Source organism: Typopeltis vanoorti, chromosome 2, assembly GCF_054136105.1.
Source record: "Typopeltis vanoorti isolate ZY-2024b chromosome 2, IOZ_Tvanoo_1.0, whole genome shotgun sequence".
NCBI lineage: Eukaryota > Metazoa > Arthropoda > Arachnida > Uropygi > Thelyphonidae > Typopeltis > Typopeltis vanoorti.
In genome coordinates, this window is record NC_143550.1 from 72,549,170 (window position 1) to 72,567,640 (window position 18,471).

An 18,471-nucleotide genomic window follows, 5' to 3' on the forward strand; every position below is an offset into this window, starting at 1 on the left:
TTTTGCCATATTTAGGTAATGTCAGCAATTTGTCCTTGTTGTGGAATGATACTAGTGTCGAATATTATGTTCACGATTCTCAGAAGTGTAGGATTTATTTGTTCAAAGTGTGTTGAAAGTCTGCGAGTGTTATTTCATACATTATTATTGTATGAAAAATAGTGTACAAAAATTCATTTTTGGTAATTAGAATTATAATATTTAAATTAGAAACCAATAGAAAATATTTTCATGACGGGCCCATACATGAGAGTTTGGAGTCAACTTTCGTACATTAGTATCATGTATGGGAAGAGACCAAGGTTAGAAGAAACTTATTCACGTAGGATTTGAAGACTGTGAATTGCATTCCTTGGAAACAGATGGGAGGGGATGCTGTTCCAGAATACAGCAGCAGGAATGAAGAAACAGGAAGAGAAAATGGAGTTGAAAATCAGAATGGAGTTGAACTGTAAAGAGATGTTCAGTGATTGCTGCTCGTGTTTCAATGGATCTGGGACAGAGAGAGAGAGAGAGAGAGAGAGAGAGAGAGAGAGAGAGAGAGAGAGAGAGTGAGAGAGAGAGAGAGAGAGAGAGAGAAGGGGGATTATTTATGATAGTTTTAATGAACATTTACCACAGATATATTTATAGAAGATGCAGGCAATAGATACTAAACACTTGTGTGAGAGTTGTTGGTGAGAGTTGGTAAGAGATGACTAATTGCTATCTTCTGTAATGCAGCGAGTATTTTTAGGGAACTCTTGCCAAATGTGAGAGCAGTCCTCAATAGATGGGCAGATTTATGATCTGTACCGGATTAATAACTGTTTGGGGATCAATTAATCCCTACAGAGAAAGTCGAATCCTAATTTTTTGAATGCCGAGGAGCCTGTAGTTATTTATGGCATGCCATGAACCCTCTCTACCAAGAGAGTGTTCGTGTCAATAGGAACTATTGATATGAATATTCCTATTTTGTAGGAAATAAGGCAGAATTGAGTTTTGCAGGCATTGAAATTGACAAGGTTATCCAAGCCTGCATCGAGAATGGTTTGATTATCAGAATTTGGGGTTGCAGGGATGGTTGTTTTTTGAGTTGTAGGGGTTTTGTTTGATGTAAGGTTTGTCAACTCAGAAAGAAGAATATAATTTCACTGTTATTGACGAAACTGTATATTGGATTGGTGGTCAACGGCAGCAGGATGTGTATAGTAAAATGTATTTGATGTATAGTAAAAACAGGGTAGGTCAAAGGATAGAACCTCATGCGAAGCCAGCATTAGTTGCATACTTAGAAGATGGAGAACCACCAGCACACGCATAATGCGCCTCCGGTGGGAAAACTGGCAACCTAGTTGCGGAAGGTATGGGATAGATCAAATGATGGAAGCTTATCTATTCCGATTCATTGTTTTTATGTAGTGAGCATGTGACTATTCGCAAAAAATCAGGATTGAATACCTTTTTTGGAATCTCTGACGTCTGGTTTATAACTGCAACATTTGATAGCATAGTTGTATTTAATGGAGCTGGATATATCTGGTATATATTCAGTGTCGTTGTCATTGCAACCACCACCTTTTCTTTTTTCAGATGGCATTAGCGGGCACACTTGGTGGCGGCCGATATTATATGAATTAAAAACTATTAACTAGAGAATTGCTGCTATGGTTTCACTTGATGAAATTTAAACCAGAAATCTAAAAGGATAAAGACGAGTTGCACACGTTTTGGTTGGCTTATTCCAAAGTTCCAACAAGTTAGCTTTTCTTGAGCAAACTTAATTATTATTGTGGTCTCTTTGCCTGAAGATAGAAAAATAGGATTTTGAACAGTTTTATTAAGAACAGTTTCTATCAAAACATAATTAAATAAATGCAATGAAAATTAATGAATATTGATAGCAGGATATCTCAATACAAGAGTTGGATATAACAGAATTCTAAACCTTACAGATAAATAGAGAAATATGCGTAAATAATAACAATAGACGAGTCTCACCAGACTTTTCATTTTCAATAATTTTAAAATAAGTATTTTTTTTTTCGAAAAAAAAAAAGAATATTCATAAATGTATTTGGAATGGTAGGGAAAGCATATCGGTAAATGGCTATATCATTTATATATCATAAAGTATCTCCACATGTATTTGATGTATGTACATGTTTTCAGAAGAAATGAAATTCATTCACATCATTATGTAGCAGTTTTTTAGATTATATACTGGCTCAAATTTGTTGTTTTCTTCTTACTTTTTACTTTTATTTCGTTTTCTTCTTACTTATTAATGATAACAACTTTGATAAAAGAAATCAATTTAATGTTTTAGGAATTTAATAAATAAATATCTATTTATATATGTATATAAATAAATTAAAAAATATTATATATATATATATATATATATATATCAGGATTTCATTTCTTCTGAAAACATGTACATCAATTACATGTGGAGCTACTTTATGATATATAAATGATATAGTCATTTATAGATATGATTTCCCTACCATTCCAAGTATACTACAATATTATTTGCTGACGATCAAATTGTATTCGCGACAATTTTACTGATCTTTGTAAATCAACTTCTGTTGATTTACAAAGATCAGTAAAATAGTAAAGGTTTTCAACGGCCACTTAACCTAAAATTCATGTTACGAAGAAGAAGAAAAAACATGTCTTCTTGCATTATGTTATGTATACAGTTTAAGGATGATTTACTTGAAATCTACGACAGTCTCAACACAACCACTCATATTACTTGTTTCTCAATGACGAATGGTGTAATATTTAAAGACGAATTACCATATAATTAATGGAAGTTCTTCTGTAGTATTCCAACGCTTCTTACACAATGTTGTCAACGTCTACTGTACAAATTATAGGTTCTTTCTCAGACTGTATCTGCAGAAGTACATCATTATTTCGGAGGAGTATTCCTGGGAAAAATAAGAAATATTTTAGATCATTATTTTTAGACGTTCAATTTCATAAAGGAGATTGCTTCGCCTGTAGAAATAGAGAAATTTATTGTAACTTTCAAAAGAATTTTATTCTCGTATGGTCAAGAGCTCTATAAACTGTAAGTGAAGGTATTTCTGATATTAGTTTGTATGCTTTCTTAATAACTATAGTATTATATGAGTATTATGTATAAGAACAATTTAAAGAGAAGAGTTTACAAATATAATGTTTTTTAATGAAATATATTGACACTATAAAACTGCAAAAGTGTTGGAGGAGATTATAAGAGTACCATCTTCGTCATCGTGTTGCAAGATTGCAGCAATCCTATGTCAGAAAGTTGCATCTTTTATCTGTGAATTCTCGGGGGGGGGGGGCGCATAAAAAATTTAAATTGTATGGTTTAGTATCGCTCAGGAAAAAAAGAGAATATGTCATATCCTTTCTAAAAATGGTGGCCACGATAAACATTTTAAGGCTCTTTTCTTCATAACGGTAAATACGGATGTAGAACTTACGATCTATTCCGGTCTTATTTTTAATGTAATATCCTCCTTTGGGGTTTACCTCGGCCATCTTTTCCCAGTTACGGGTGTTGGCAATTTCGTTTACTTGTTGCATTCAACTTTGTTTTTCTTATTTTATTAGTATTATTTTTTTAATGTTTAATTCTTTTAAAACATCTTTGTTTCTTTCTTTCTTTTTTGTTTTGTCTAATAATCTGAATTTTGCAGTTTTTCTCATGAATCTCATGTCACTTGTTTTTATTCTTTGTTTTTCTTGTCTTCGCATTGCCCAGATTTCGCTGATATACAGTATAATAATACAAGTGCTGTTAAAGTACTGTATATTTTTAAGCGTGCCTCTTTCTTTACAACATTCGGATTGGGCTTTCAATTTATCAGGCCTATAACCTGTAAAGATTATTATTGTTTTAAATTTCATGCATTTTTATCATTCATATGATATGATATATCACATTAAGGAAAATCAAAAGTATTTTTCTGTTCTGTTATTTTATTATTAATAATCATTATTCTTCTAACTGGAGTTTGTCCGCCATATGTCATTATTTTAGATTTATGTAAACAAGCAATGCGAATTAAAAACTTTTTTGAAAACAACCAATGCGAGAAACATATCGATATTTTCATTCCTGACTCTTCTACTATAATAGTAGAAGAGTCAGGAATGAAATTTTATATTGCTCTTTCTCAATTGTCACCGTCATCTGATATTATTATCTGATCATCAGCAAATAATAGTTTCTTTATTTTATTATTCCGAGAAATTTCTATATCTAGATCATTGAAGTGTTCTACAACACAGGATGATGGAAGTTGCATTTCCAAACGAGCGAGACTCCGATCTTTCAAGATGCATTTAATCCAAAATGCACCTGGTTTTCATACATATTAAGCATAATGGTATTAAATAAAATATTCAGTACGTATAAAACAAATAACTATTAAAGTAGTTGTTCTTTATTTTAACGATTAATATTTTAATAGTTATTTGTTTTATAAGTATTGAATATTTTATTTAATACTCTTATGTAACGAGATCTGCAGCAGCAGACTCGCCAATCCTCTTGTGATTGCGGAACTCACAGCGGTTCAGCCACCCAAAAGTTCCCGCAAAACGTGTTGGTTGTTTTTCATGTTTCTTCAGATCTTCATACACATCTTTTGCCTTCTTTTGTATGACTGCCCCAGACCATGGCGTGTTTTGATGCTCGATCCATATAGCCAGCATCCTTTCCATTTTCTCAACTGCAAGACATTTAAGATTTCGTTACTGTGGCGATGCTGAGAATCGTGGACGACAGAGCGCTCTTTCCCCTGAACCTGAACTTCCCTCTATCAAACTGATTCAGAATTTTTAACTTCACTGGTGAGATTTCCTAGGCCTTTTCTACACCTGGTCTTCGTTCACATTCTCTTTTTTTCACTTAGTTTCCTATAATTTTTCTCTTAACAGACATCTTACTCAAAGGGCGCAGAAGATTTTATATATATATATATTTATGTATATTAGGATAAAAAATAGACTGTCCTTAATATACATAGAATACACAAAATAAATATCAAAAATTGTTAGAGCTGTCCTAAAAAGAGTTAGGACATCCAGGTCTTACACATTTATACATTGATTTTCATACATTTTCGCATTTATTTTTATTTCGTTATTTTTGCTTATATTCAATATTCCTCTAGTAAAATATTAAGTACATTCATTCTTTGTAATATATATCAAATAGTACATGCCTTTTTTACTTTATCAAATGCTTTCTCATAGTCAATAAAGAAAAGACGAGTTTCTAAATTAAATTCTATATCAAATAAAAGGTATAATTGTATTTTCTTTATAAGTATTTTTTAAAAAAAAGCTGCTTTCACTGTAGAGAATCCTTTTCTAAATCCATTGACATTCTAATAATATTTTTTCATAGCATATTTAAAAGTTTTCATTAATTATGCTACCAAATATTTTGTAGCATGTATTCATTGTTAATTCTGAACTCAAGCGATCTTACGAATGTGTAACCGGTTACAAATGGAAGTTTCGGACAGTGATCTTAATGAGCTGCTTTAGTCTTATACTATGGAACTCTCACCCAATGATCTCCTTGAATTAGAGGAACAAGAAAGAAGCAAAGAAGAAAAAGACAAGACATATAATGAAAATTAAGCATTTAAACTCTCGAAAAAGCTCAAGCAATGTGTTGGAATCACAAGATTCATAGTTTTAACGATTCAGTAAATTTTCCCGCGAAATGAATAAAGTTTCTGCTTGCTGTCGAGCTATTTTAAACGAAAAGAAGCGAAAGTCAACGAAGCAGATGACACTCGAGGCGTTCTTTGAAAAAAAAAAAAGATGCACCCAAGCTTCTTAGTACATCTCATACTACCTCGACGGCTGCCGATTCACTCGGTGATAGAGAAATTAACTAATTGCTTTTTTATTTTTTTTCAAATTTAATTACAATTTTTCCGATCATTTCCGATGTTTAGGAAGAGTGTTGTAAAATATATTACAACACTGTTCCAAAACAGTTTATAAAATATATTTTCCTACGAAGAAAATGACATTTATGTTGGTTTTTGTTGTAGTTTTTCGGGAAGTTATAGCTACAACGTTTTGCAATTAGCTGATCTGTAGTATGGTAAATGGTAAGTACGCATCATTGCTTTTTGTCAAGAAAATCAAACATTTGTGTTCATCGATTGACTGTCTCGTTAGTGCACCTTTCAGTGCAGTTTATGTAAAGCTGCTCGTGATTTAATTACCTTCTGGTTTCCAACAGGGTTCTTTTCAGGTAGGTAGGTGTACGACTGAACTAGAAATATATTCTTGCTTCTTTCTGAGGATTATTTGCCATTTTGAACTGTCATACATATACTGCTTTACAACCTACCACACGATCTATAATAATGTTACCGAACACTAAATTGTGAGCTGTTGGGGTTTCATAAAATAAACAACATATTTCGATCACATTCATCACACTCTCGTCAAAAAGGATGCAACATTTAATTTCATCTATCATTAATAGTATTGTTATACTTAATTTGTAATTATTATAATGGTAATTATAAGCATCTCTCTGTATGTTTCTAGGTTTCTCTTTGGAATGGCAATTTGTGGATCGTGTCCGTAATGTTGAAGTTCGGGATGACTTTTCCTTAGTGATTGTTATACTGACATGTATAAATATACTTACAGTGCTCCTTGTGTATTGTTAAGCATTTCGTTGATCAGGTGCCAAGATTCCTTTATGTTCCGCTCTGAGCTGTTGTTAATTTGTTTCTATAATAGTTCCTTGTTGCGTTTCTAATCTGTGTTGTTAAGTTGTTCCGTTGTCCTTTGTATTCAGCTTGCAAAGCTGCACTGTTAGGCGAACTCATAAGTTGTTTCCATAGGGCATATTTTCTTTGTATATATGTTGATATGTTTTCTCTTATACATGAATTCTGTCTGGTTTAGGAGGTAGTGTTATTTTTATTGTTGCTTTACTATTTTTATTAAATGTAAGTTTAAGATTAGTTACATACAGTATCAGCAAAGCAATTAATATCATTAATACTATTATGCTGTTGTATTCTCAGTGAGTTTTAAGGCTTCTGGTTCAGTATGCAACTGTAGTGCAATGGCATAATGATCTGCTAGTTACATATTATGACGGCTGCTAATAGTTGTTTGGAGTGGCTCGTACATTTATGTGATCAATAAAGGATGAGGTGATGATGTTTTCTTTCAACTATCTCTTCTCGTGTATACAAGTAGGTGGGGTTATGGTATATGCTGATAAGCGTCTTGGTTGTGTTCTGTTGTTATTTATGTTCATAATGTTTATATTCATGTCACCTATTATTATCAGGTATTCTGAGGCGCCTTCGTCTGTAGTAGAAACCCATAAGTTTAATTTATCAAGAAATGTTATGGTATATGCTTAAATTGGGTGGTGTTTTTTTATTTTTTTATTTCGCTGCTTATATTTTCCGAACATTCTTAACTTATAGTTGATTTCTTTTACTTTTATGTTTACTTTCTAAATATTATTATTGCACCGCTTCGTTTAGTTTGTCTGCAGTGTTTGTGTCGTTGAAAGTTTGGCAATGGTAACTCGTTGTGGCTTCGTTTGCTGTGGATGCTTCTGTTAATACTAAAATGTCTTTGCGGTCTCTATCTTCCTTCAGATAAATTTGCATGTTAGCCAGTATTTTTGAATACTCCTGATGTTGATATGAAATAGTCCTTTTTTGGTGGAGGGGTAGTCTCTTCTTTCCAATCTGTTATGTTATCGAGTTTTTAAATATCACAGTTATTGCATTGAGGGATGATTATCTATACCACCAAGCAGAGATAATCACAGTTATTGCATTGAGGGATGATTATCTCTGCTTGGTGGTATGCGCTCATGCGGGTTGATATGTTGTTCCCCTCTTTAAGAGTTTAATGTGGCAGCCTGTCCAGATCTTCTAAGGAATTTATTTTATTTGGATTGTCTTAGATCCTTATGTCTTTCTAAGGAATATTTTACTGTCTCTTATCCATATAAACGGGTTATCCCCCCCGTTTTTACTTTCCTTGTATGGTAGAATAGAATAGACGAAGCCCTTTGGTCGGAAAGGCCTGGGTTCGATTCACATCAGTGACGCGAGGAAGTTTTACCGTCTCTTTCGACGAAAGGTGACTTATGCGTCTCATACAGAAGTAGTTGTTTTTCCCCCACCAGAAACCCGAGTTTTTCGTCCCCACAGAACAGGCACACCTGTCCCGTGAACACACACGGCTACAATCGTAAATACTTATGGCAAAGAAGGCAACGGGAAACCATCTTGCATCACATCTCTCTAGTAATTAGTCTAAGTGGAACTCTTTTAACTTAGATTTATGTAAAGCTTTTAATGGTGGTATGGAGTTCATATGTTCCAATATCCCTGTCTCCATTTTACACTGCACTTCTGTCAAAATATTCTGAGGTATGTTGTCAGCTTTATGCCTTGTAACTGAATTGAATTCCAAAGTTTGATACAGCTACCTCCTGGTGATTTGCTGTTAGCCGAGCTGTTAGTTTATTACGTAAATCTTGTAACTCAAGTTCAGTAAATATTTTGTTACTGAAAATGAAATTCTTTTCGTCCATAAGTCTTTGTTCTGCTATTGCAGATTCTGGGAATTTTCATTTCGAAATTAAATGCATAGGCTTTCTAAAATCTCGTTTTCCTGGTGTTGATCTGTAAAAACATTTCATAACTTCTCTGTTTTCTTCTAAAGTCAATTTTTTACGTTTGGTTTCTTCCAGTCGCTTTTCAGCCTCCTGCCCTGATTGCCCAGCAAGGGTAGCTGGCTCCTATAGCCCACTTGTCGCGTGATGCCTAGGATCCCAACATCTGACGCATTTCTTGATGACCGGGGCGTCGACTGATCCGATATGCATCTCTTTTTCATTTTCACCATTAAGATGGCGGATGGAACACTGTTAGTCTGGCTCTTCAGTTGAGACCTGTCTGACCAGGGTAGCCCTGCTTTCAGCTTTGCCACCGCCAGAATAGCTCTCCTTGCTGGGCAATCATTTTATACTTTTGGATTAATATATAAATGGTATCAATGAACTCAGTTCCTTAACCCTAAAATATTTCGGCTTATGGAACTGAGTTCGTCTTTTCTGAGTTAATTGAACTGCTTTGTCTCTTAAATGTTCAGACGATGTAGTTTCTGGAAGACCGTCTGTAAACTAGGCCTGACGGTTGATTTTAATTTTCATTATTATAATTACTTATAATGTATAATACAGTATATGCTGCAATTCGAGCTGATATGGAATTGTTACTGAACAACGCAGTATTTTTTGGAAAATTAGTCACTTATCAGAATAGTTTAATGTCTAAGAGATAGAAGATATTTGGTATAGGAAAAAGGCGATGGTTGGTATATGTCGAGGGATTTAAAAGAGGGATACTAAGTAATTTTGCATTCTAAGGCTGTTGTTGTTTTCATCTGCTTGTTTAGTAAGAGTTTAGTTTTTCCATTAAAGTATTGCGGTTCAGAAACAGCAAGATATATCGTATCTCTGTATAGACTCACCTAGGGATTTGTCGATGATTTTCTAGTTTATGAATGTAATATGCCTGCTTTTAAGTAGTGCGTTTTAAAGAGTAATATCCGGCTATTTGGTGAAAAAATATTAAAGTTATTCGGAAGTATAAACGGTAAATAGAAATTCGGATATGCGAATCTCGTCCAGATTGGTCAGTGGTGTTGGAAAAGGAAAGCCAGTTCAAGTTGAGGACATTAAGGTCACGTAGGAGGAATACGTCACTATTTGGATAGCTGGCTTGTAGAAAGTCGAGTGTAATTGATAGGAAACTGAAGAAGTCAAAGTAGTTTTTTTGTATCTGGAGAGCGGTCAACAGCAGATGAATGATTAATACTTAATAGAACAAAGGATCCTTCGGCCACAGGATATCATCAACGGGAAGAAATAATTTAGGCATTCTCTAGAGTCTAATGTCGGATCTCAGCAAGGCAGCTGTGCAGCCCTTGCGGCAAAAGCAATCATGAAGTGTGTGATTTGGCGGGGAAGGTTACATGAGGTTGGAAAAGAAGATGTAGTTTGCATTTCTATGAAATGCACACTACATTTTGATTTGATTTTGGAGTCAAGATGACTCCAACGAATCAATATCCGTTGAATTGTTGAAACAGGTTTTTCCAGATAGATTGATTTGTCGCAGTCACACTGTCTTATAAGGAGAGGAGATATACTCTCGGACTAATACAGAGAGCAACCCAGACTGCTTGTCATAACTTGGCTCGAAGAGCGTGTCTCACATACCACTACTCGTTCTCTCCCTCCAGGTTCGACCTCACAGCGCATATAGTAGTGGTAGTAGTGGGATTATGCGCAAGCTGATTGGAGGGACTAGACTCGTTACTGACAGATACGGGACCGTAAATTATCTGTAACGTCGAAGTGGAGGAGATTTCGGGTTCCTAAGTATGTTTAGTACGTCCGTGAAAAATCACTCGCACTCCATGAAGAATTGAAGTGCACACATAGGTAGCAGAAGCAACACACACACACACACACACACACACACACACACACACACACACACACACACACACACACACACACACACACACACACACACACACACACACACACACACACACACACACACACACACACACACAGATATATATATATATATATTAAATCCCCTTAGTATATAATGCAGTATATAATTAAACTAAAGCATTCATTATTAGTTTAATTAATGGCCTCTAAAACATTTTAATATGAGGCACACATTTGCTTTAAAAAATAGAAATAAAATTAATATTAATTGAACTGTTAACATTCTTAGCATTTATACTAAATCTTTGTAACACAGAAAAATGTAATAATAACAATAACAATAATAATAATAAGTAAAAGTAAATAAAAGAAGTGTAAGTAAATAAAGTCATATAAATATAAATAAAGTAAGTAAAAAAATAAGAGTAAATGTGTATATATAAATGATTGTTACACATGGTGACGTTTAACAATTATGATTATGTAGTATTTTGCATATACTGACCGCTGAATTTGAAACCTTTATGCAGATAGTCGTAAAAGCCACTTACTCTTCGTATTGCAAAACACCACTTGGAAACTTGCGTCACCACTAAGCAATATGTAAGACTGCGGCTGTTGAGTAATCGTCAAAAGCGACCTTCACAATGGGGAAAAACAAACGACATTTAAGAGTTCGATGAAGGGCTTATTGTGGGTTTCCATTTATCTAGAGTCACTATTTTGAAAAACAGCAGAGTTAACTCTCAAAAGGTGGAATATCTTGGGTGTTTAATCAATGCAAAAATAACTCGCATTACTTCTTTAAGAGGTTTTCTCAGAGAACGTGACAAATTCTCATAGAACCACAGTTCTATGAGAATTTGTCAGAAACATGATCTTCTTCGTCGTCTGATAAGGCTGGTACCTTCAAACAGTTCTTCCAGTGTGTAGAAATTCACCAAAGCATTTAATGAAGGCCGTTACCTGCCCATGTCTCAAGGAACTATGTGCAGGGAATTTAAGAAATCTGATATTTGTTAAGATAACTACTAAGAACCGGAAAGTATGTAGGTTTTGTCAAGAACATCATGACTGGACAATGGAAGAGTGGTAAAAAAAAGTCATGTAGTCCGACCAGTCACTTACACTTGTTCTGAATCGAAGGTAGGCAGAGATTTTGGCGGGAAACCCACTAAGCAATGAATCTCGGTTGCCTATTAAACACAATTCAAGGCTTTCGATGTTGATATTATATGCGGCACATTTTCTATTATTAACACACACTATTATTAATACTTTTTACAGAAAAAAAAAACAGAACTATATCTGTTGTAAACATGTAATCATATGTAAATCATATGTCTGGAAAATATGTAATCACAATATTTAATCATAAATTTAATAATAAAAAATAATTGAAATAAAAAATATGTAATCAATGTATTTATCACATGTAATCAAATGCATGTATGCATGTAATGTATCATATGTAATTCAAATATGCAATCACAATATGTAATCATAATTTTAATTAAAAATGTATGTAATTTATCTGTTACAAAATAATGTTATAAAATGTTATAAAATAATAATTACGAAATTATTATTATTATTATTATTATTATTATTATTATTATTATTATTATTACATACGCAGACGACACGGCCATAGTATCCATTCACAACAACGCAAATATCGCTTACACAAAATATGCAACACGACATCAATCAAATCACTAACTGGTTAACCGAAAACGGCATATATATAAAAAACAAAGCTAATGATATTTCAAAACCCTCCAAACCCTGCACATTTATACTCCTATACACGAAGCGCAGAACCTAAAATCAAAACCATCATACAGTGAAAACAACATCGGACTTCACTTCGATGCTGGTCAAAGTTGGAATAGCCATACAAACTACCTACATACCAAGCTTAGGATAATAGCAAGCAAACTATATAGATTAAACAACATTGCCCCAACCCACATAAAAATACTAATCTATAAAGCATTACATTATGTGAAAACACTTTAAGATATGCAATAACATCATACGCATTCTGCACAGATTACAGACTAACAGGTTACAATGGTTGCAAGATAAAATGGGAAAACTGATATTCTGGGAACAACCCACACTTATGCAGGAAGCACGGACAAAACACAAAATATTTAAGATGAAACACTTATGCCACTACACAGTCATGTTAAAACATTACTACAACCCAAGCTATAGAGTAATCAGAACAATATATGAGATAACAACCCCACATTCAACAAACTACATTACATATAAGTACAACAATCACCACGGCAAAGCCACCCGAAACTTCTACGTACCGGACATGATAAACAAACCTTGGAACATACAGAGAACTGAAACAGGCGCTGAATAAATATTATAGCGAGAATGAAAATTAGAGCAATTTCTGTTTCTCCCCCCACACACAAACCTATGACAAAACCCTTTTCAGAAACCATCACTAAAAGAACACAAAAAAACCCTATTTGCAAAAAAAAAAAAAAAAAAAAATGTTAAACTGTAATAGCAGTTGAAGTCTTCCAAACATGTACCAACAAACAGTAAAACCAAGACTGGCTTGCGACCAGTATAGAAACATAACCAGGAAACCACCACCATCTATTATCTTCCTCAGATAAGCTCTGCTAAGCTTCGAGGAAGAAAATTATTAACTTGCAATTATCTGTTATTCACAACTGTAATGTGTTGTAAATATTATATATATATATATATAATTATTACAGTATCTATATGCAATTTATCTGAGACATAAAAAATTTTTTTAAGAAATTATTTAAGAATATTATTAATTTGCAAGTATCTGTTATACAGTTGTTAATCGTGTATATATAATTATTACTGTATCTATGTATGTAATTTATCTGACACATAAAAATAAAATTAAAAAAATAAATAAATAAAAATTATTATTATTATTATTTTTTTTTTTCTCCACTACAATCATTCATTAAAAATGCTGAGCACATTCATTTCTTTTATAAATGTGCAAATTATTAATAAAAATAAGCTCAACGATGTTAGCAGTTCAATTAATATTAATTTTATTTCTATCTTTTGAAGCAAATGTGGGACTTATATTAATAAATAAATAAACTTAGAAACTAATAATGAATAATAAATAAATCACACACACACACACACACACACACACACACACACATACACAGAGTCATTGAAGTCCGTGATTCCATAAGGGAATAAATAATATTTTCGGCTATACTTTCGAACAAGACTCAAGCGAGGTAACGTAAAGCATGCACACTGGCAACAGCGCTTTCAGCGGGAAACTCCTCGGTATTCGGCACGTGCCTTCAACAGTTCCCCTAAAATCGTTAAATATTACGCGATGTCTTGTGCAACATGGCCTTACACGCACAATCAAACAACCTAGCGAAGAATCACAGAAAAAAGAGGGTGAGCATTTGATCTTGAAACGAAGTTGGAAGTTATAAAGCAACCTGAAGCTGGTAAGCCCTTCAATGTGATCTCACATGGCTAATATTAGCCATGTGAAATCACAAATTCAAATTGCAACTGTGAGGAAATATAAAAAGTCAGTGCAATAATTTATTTGAATTAATTGTAATTTCATTAATATTAATTTAAGCTGGAAATCGCATATTACCGATGTCGTAAATAAAGAACTTTCAATGAACATGTAATAAAAAAATTAGAAGTCATAGGAATACGAGGAACTGTCCTAAACTGGTTCAAAAATTACTTAAATGCTAGATCACAAATTGTAAAAATAAAGAACAGCTTTTGCAGCTCCAAAACTGTAGACTGTGGTGTACGCACAAGGAACTGTCTTAGGACCAATTTTATTTAATATTTATATCAATGACTTTTGTAATCTTAAACTAAACAGTAAAATAAATACTTTTGTAGATGGTACGGTACTAGATTTCTCTTCATACACAGCCAAAAAATTGCAAACCATAGTGAATGCTGATCTTTTAAAAGTAAAAAAATCGGTTCCAGTCAAGAAAACTCAGTCTGAATGTCCCAAAAACTAAATATGTAAATTTTAACTTGCGAAATACAACTGGCAAAATGAACTTCACTGCACAATTAATTTTGCATGATTGTTATTGCAGGACAAATTCAAATTGCAACTGTGAGGAAATAGAAAAAGTCAGTGGAATAATTTATTTGAATTAATTGTAATTTCATTAATATTAATTTAAGCTGGAAATCGCATATTACCCATGTCGTAAATAAAGAACTTTCAATGAACATGTAATAAAAAAATTAGAAGTCATAGGAATACGAGGAACTGTCCTAAACTGGTTCAAAAATTACTTAAATGCTAGATCACAAATTGTAAAAATAAAGAACAGCTTTTGCAGCTCCAAAACTGTAGACTGTGGTGTACACACAAGGGTCTTAGGACCAATTTTATTTAATATTTATATCAATGACTTTTGTAATCTTAAACTAAACAGTAAAATAAATACTTTTGTAGATGGTACAGTACTAGATTTCTCTTCATACACAGCCAAAAAATTGCAAACCATAGTGAATGCTGATCTTTTAAAAGTAAAAAAATCGGTTCCAGTCAAGAAAACTCAGTCTGAATGTCCCAAAAACTAAATATGTAAATTTTAACTTGCGAAATACAACTGGCAAAATGAACTTCACTGCACAATTAATTTTGCATGATTGTTATTGCAGGACAAATTCAAATTGCAACTGTGAGGAAATAGAAAAAGTCAGTGGAATAACTTATTTGGGATTAAAAATTGATAATTTCATGCAATTTGATAAAATCATGCAAAATTAATTGTGCAGTGAAGTTCATTTTAAAAATCAGCAGTCACTATGGTTTGCATTTGTTTGGCTGTGTTTGTACAGAAACCTAGTACTGTACCATCTGCAAAAGTATTTATTTTACTGTTTAGTTTAAGATTACAGAAGTCGTTGATATAAATATTAAATAAAATTGGTCCCAAGACAGATCCTTTGGTACACTGCAGTCTACTGTTTTGGAGCTGCTATAGCTGTTGTTTATTTCTGCAAATTGTGATCTGGCATTTAACTAACTTTTGAACAAGTTTAGTGCAGTACCCATATTCCAATAACTTCTAATTTTTTTATTAAAATTTCATGTGATACAGAGTGAAAAGCTTTCTGTATATCTAGAAATACTGCTAACGTTAGTTTATGAAGGGAGGTTTAAACTCTATTTGTGAAGTTCAGTCAAGCGTGTTCTGTGCTAAACGTTTGCCTGAACCCAAATTGGTTCATTGAAAAGAAATTGTTTTTTTCCAAAAATTTCACGAGTCTAATTTTTTGCCAATTTCTGTAATATTTTCGAAAAGACCGATAGAAGGGAAATCGGTCTGTAATTTTTTTTTGTTTCCCTTTTTATAAATAGGTATAACTATGGCTTTCTTAAAATCTGTCGGAAACAAGTCTGCCTTCAGTGATAACTTAAAAATGTATGTTAGGTGTTCCATAATGTACATTTGGCATTCGTTCACAATAGGTTTGTTAATACCATCGTATCCTCAAGTTTTGGTTGTGTTTAGCCTAGCTATAACACTTTTCATTTCGTTTTCAGAAGTGGGGAAAAGATATATGGAGTTATCAAGTCTCTTGAAAGAGTAATTCTGAGGGGTGGGTTTAGCATTTTTCAGAATGCATTCACTGACCGTGGCAAAATGTTTATTGAATCCTAATCCTCTGTCTCCATTTTCTCTTTTTCTATGGATTTCTTTAAGTATGGGGAGGTTTTCTTTGCGTGTATCTTTGCCATTTAATTTATTCACAAACTTCCATTGTTTTCTGAAGTTTCCTTGGCATTTTAGGAATTCATTTCTGTAGTATTCGTTTTTACTTTCTTTTAATTTATGATATATTAGATTGCTATAGTACTAGAAACTGTGTTCATAATATTGATTTTGCGGATCTAAAGTAATAGACAAAACGAAAGAATAAAAACTCTGATTTCCTGTGTAATCGAGGGCTTTTTTTCTTTCATTTTGTCTATTATTTTAACTTTAATCGAGTCTTGTATTTTATTGTTCAATATTGCAATAAATTTATGATACGAGAACAACATTTGTTTCCGTCGTATAAATCTTCCCAGGAGACAGTGATCAAGCTACGTTTCATACTCTGGAGTCAATAATTGTTGTATAGGGAATGTTTTCGGTTGTACTGTCTCTGTGCTATACATGCAAACGAATTAATACCGATTGGAAAGTGAACCGCGAGACGTTGGCGCTGAACTACTGCTTGAAGTTTTGTTTCCACTTGAAGTTCTCCCGAATACATGATGTAGACACGTTCTACCACCATTGATTCTCTCGTGGGGACATTAATATTGAGATATTGAGATTAGGAGCTAAAATAACCAAGCATATAAAATTGCTTGGTTATCCTAATATACAATATACCCAAGTTAAAAATTTATTCCCATCAATATCTCCTCCAGAGATTTTTATTAAAGCTTAATACACCTTATTGCAACTTATATAGGTAAAGTTGATAAAGCTCTGTATTACTAAAACCTTGGTATTTAGGGTCTAGCTACTCACTGAGGAGACCTCAAAAAAGGTTGAAACCGGTCTGGGTAGTGACCCCACCCATAATGCATTGCAGTATATATACATCTTCTAGTGAGATGTGCTTTACATTATGGGAAAATACTAAGAATAGTGATCAGAGCTTTACCCACCTTTACAATGAGTTGCACAGGTGTTGTACCATCTTTAGACTTGAACTTTGTTTCAGGCGCAAACTTAATTGTTTGCATACTTGGGATTAGGAGCTAAAATAACCAAGCATATAAAATTGCTTGGTTATCCTAATTATCCTAATATACAATATACCCAAGTTAAAAATTTATTCCCATATATATTCCCATATTCCATATATATATATATATATATATATATATTGACTCACAAAATCTCTCATGGCTGGAGCTGATCGTGTTTGGTGTTCTTGATCCACACGATATCGATTGTTTTCTCAGCAGCTACAAATTTATTCTCTTCCTTTCAAGTAAAATTACCTTAAAATTTTCCGTATTGTCTAGAGGAGAGCAATTCTCTTCATATATGATCCCTCTCTTTCTTAATCATGTCATCCCCTCTCTCTCTCTCTCTCTCACGCGCACACACACATGATATCTCTCTCTCTCTCTCTCTCTCTCTCTCTCACATGCTCTCTCTCTCTCTCATACACACATGCTCTCTCTCTCTCTCTCACACACACACAGTGGTTCTACACTCCTGTCATTGGAAGCTTATTCATCACCTACATACATTTAGAAAAACTTCACATTTCAGATAGAGCCGTTTACGCTGTTGGGCTAGCGTAGAAATTAACTTGCAGCACAGGCAGAAAGCATAATTCCAAAAAATAAGCTTAAAATCCTTGGTCTCAGTGACACAAACACTATAGGATCAAAAATCTGACAGCACATTTTCAAAATTATCTGCAAGTGTTCAAAATGACTTTCCGATATACGAAATCAGCAGAAATATATAATAATATAATATTTTATTATATTATAATACAATATAATATAACAATATAATATAATAACAATTATATTGTTATTATATTATAATAATAATATAATATAATATATAAGATATCCCTCAACAGATGATAGATAAACAGATAATAAAAAACAATTAAGATAGCAAACGACCTTGACCTTGCTTTAAGAACAGTGTGCTATCACTTTTTTTCTTTCATAATATCATTCGATCGTAAATGCTAATAAAAATCTTTAGAAGCTAAATATTGGTCAGTATAATTTTCGGTTTACAATAAAAACCGTAATAAACCTGTGGTGTAGCTTCATCGTTATGGTATTATATCTTACAGCACTACAAGATCTGCAGAATTTAAATAATGATATATCTGTTTCTGCTGTTATATACCTA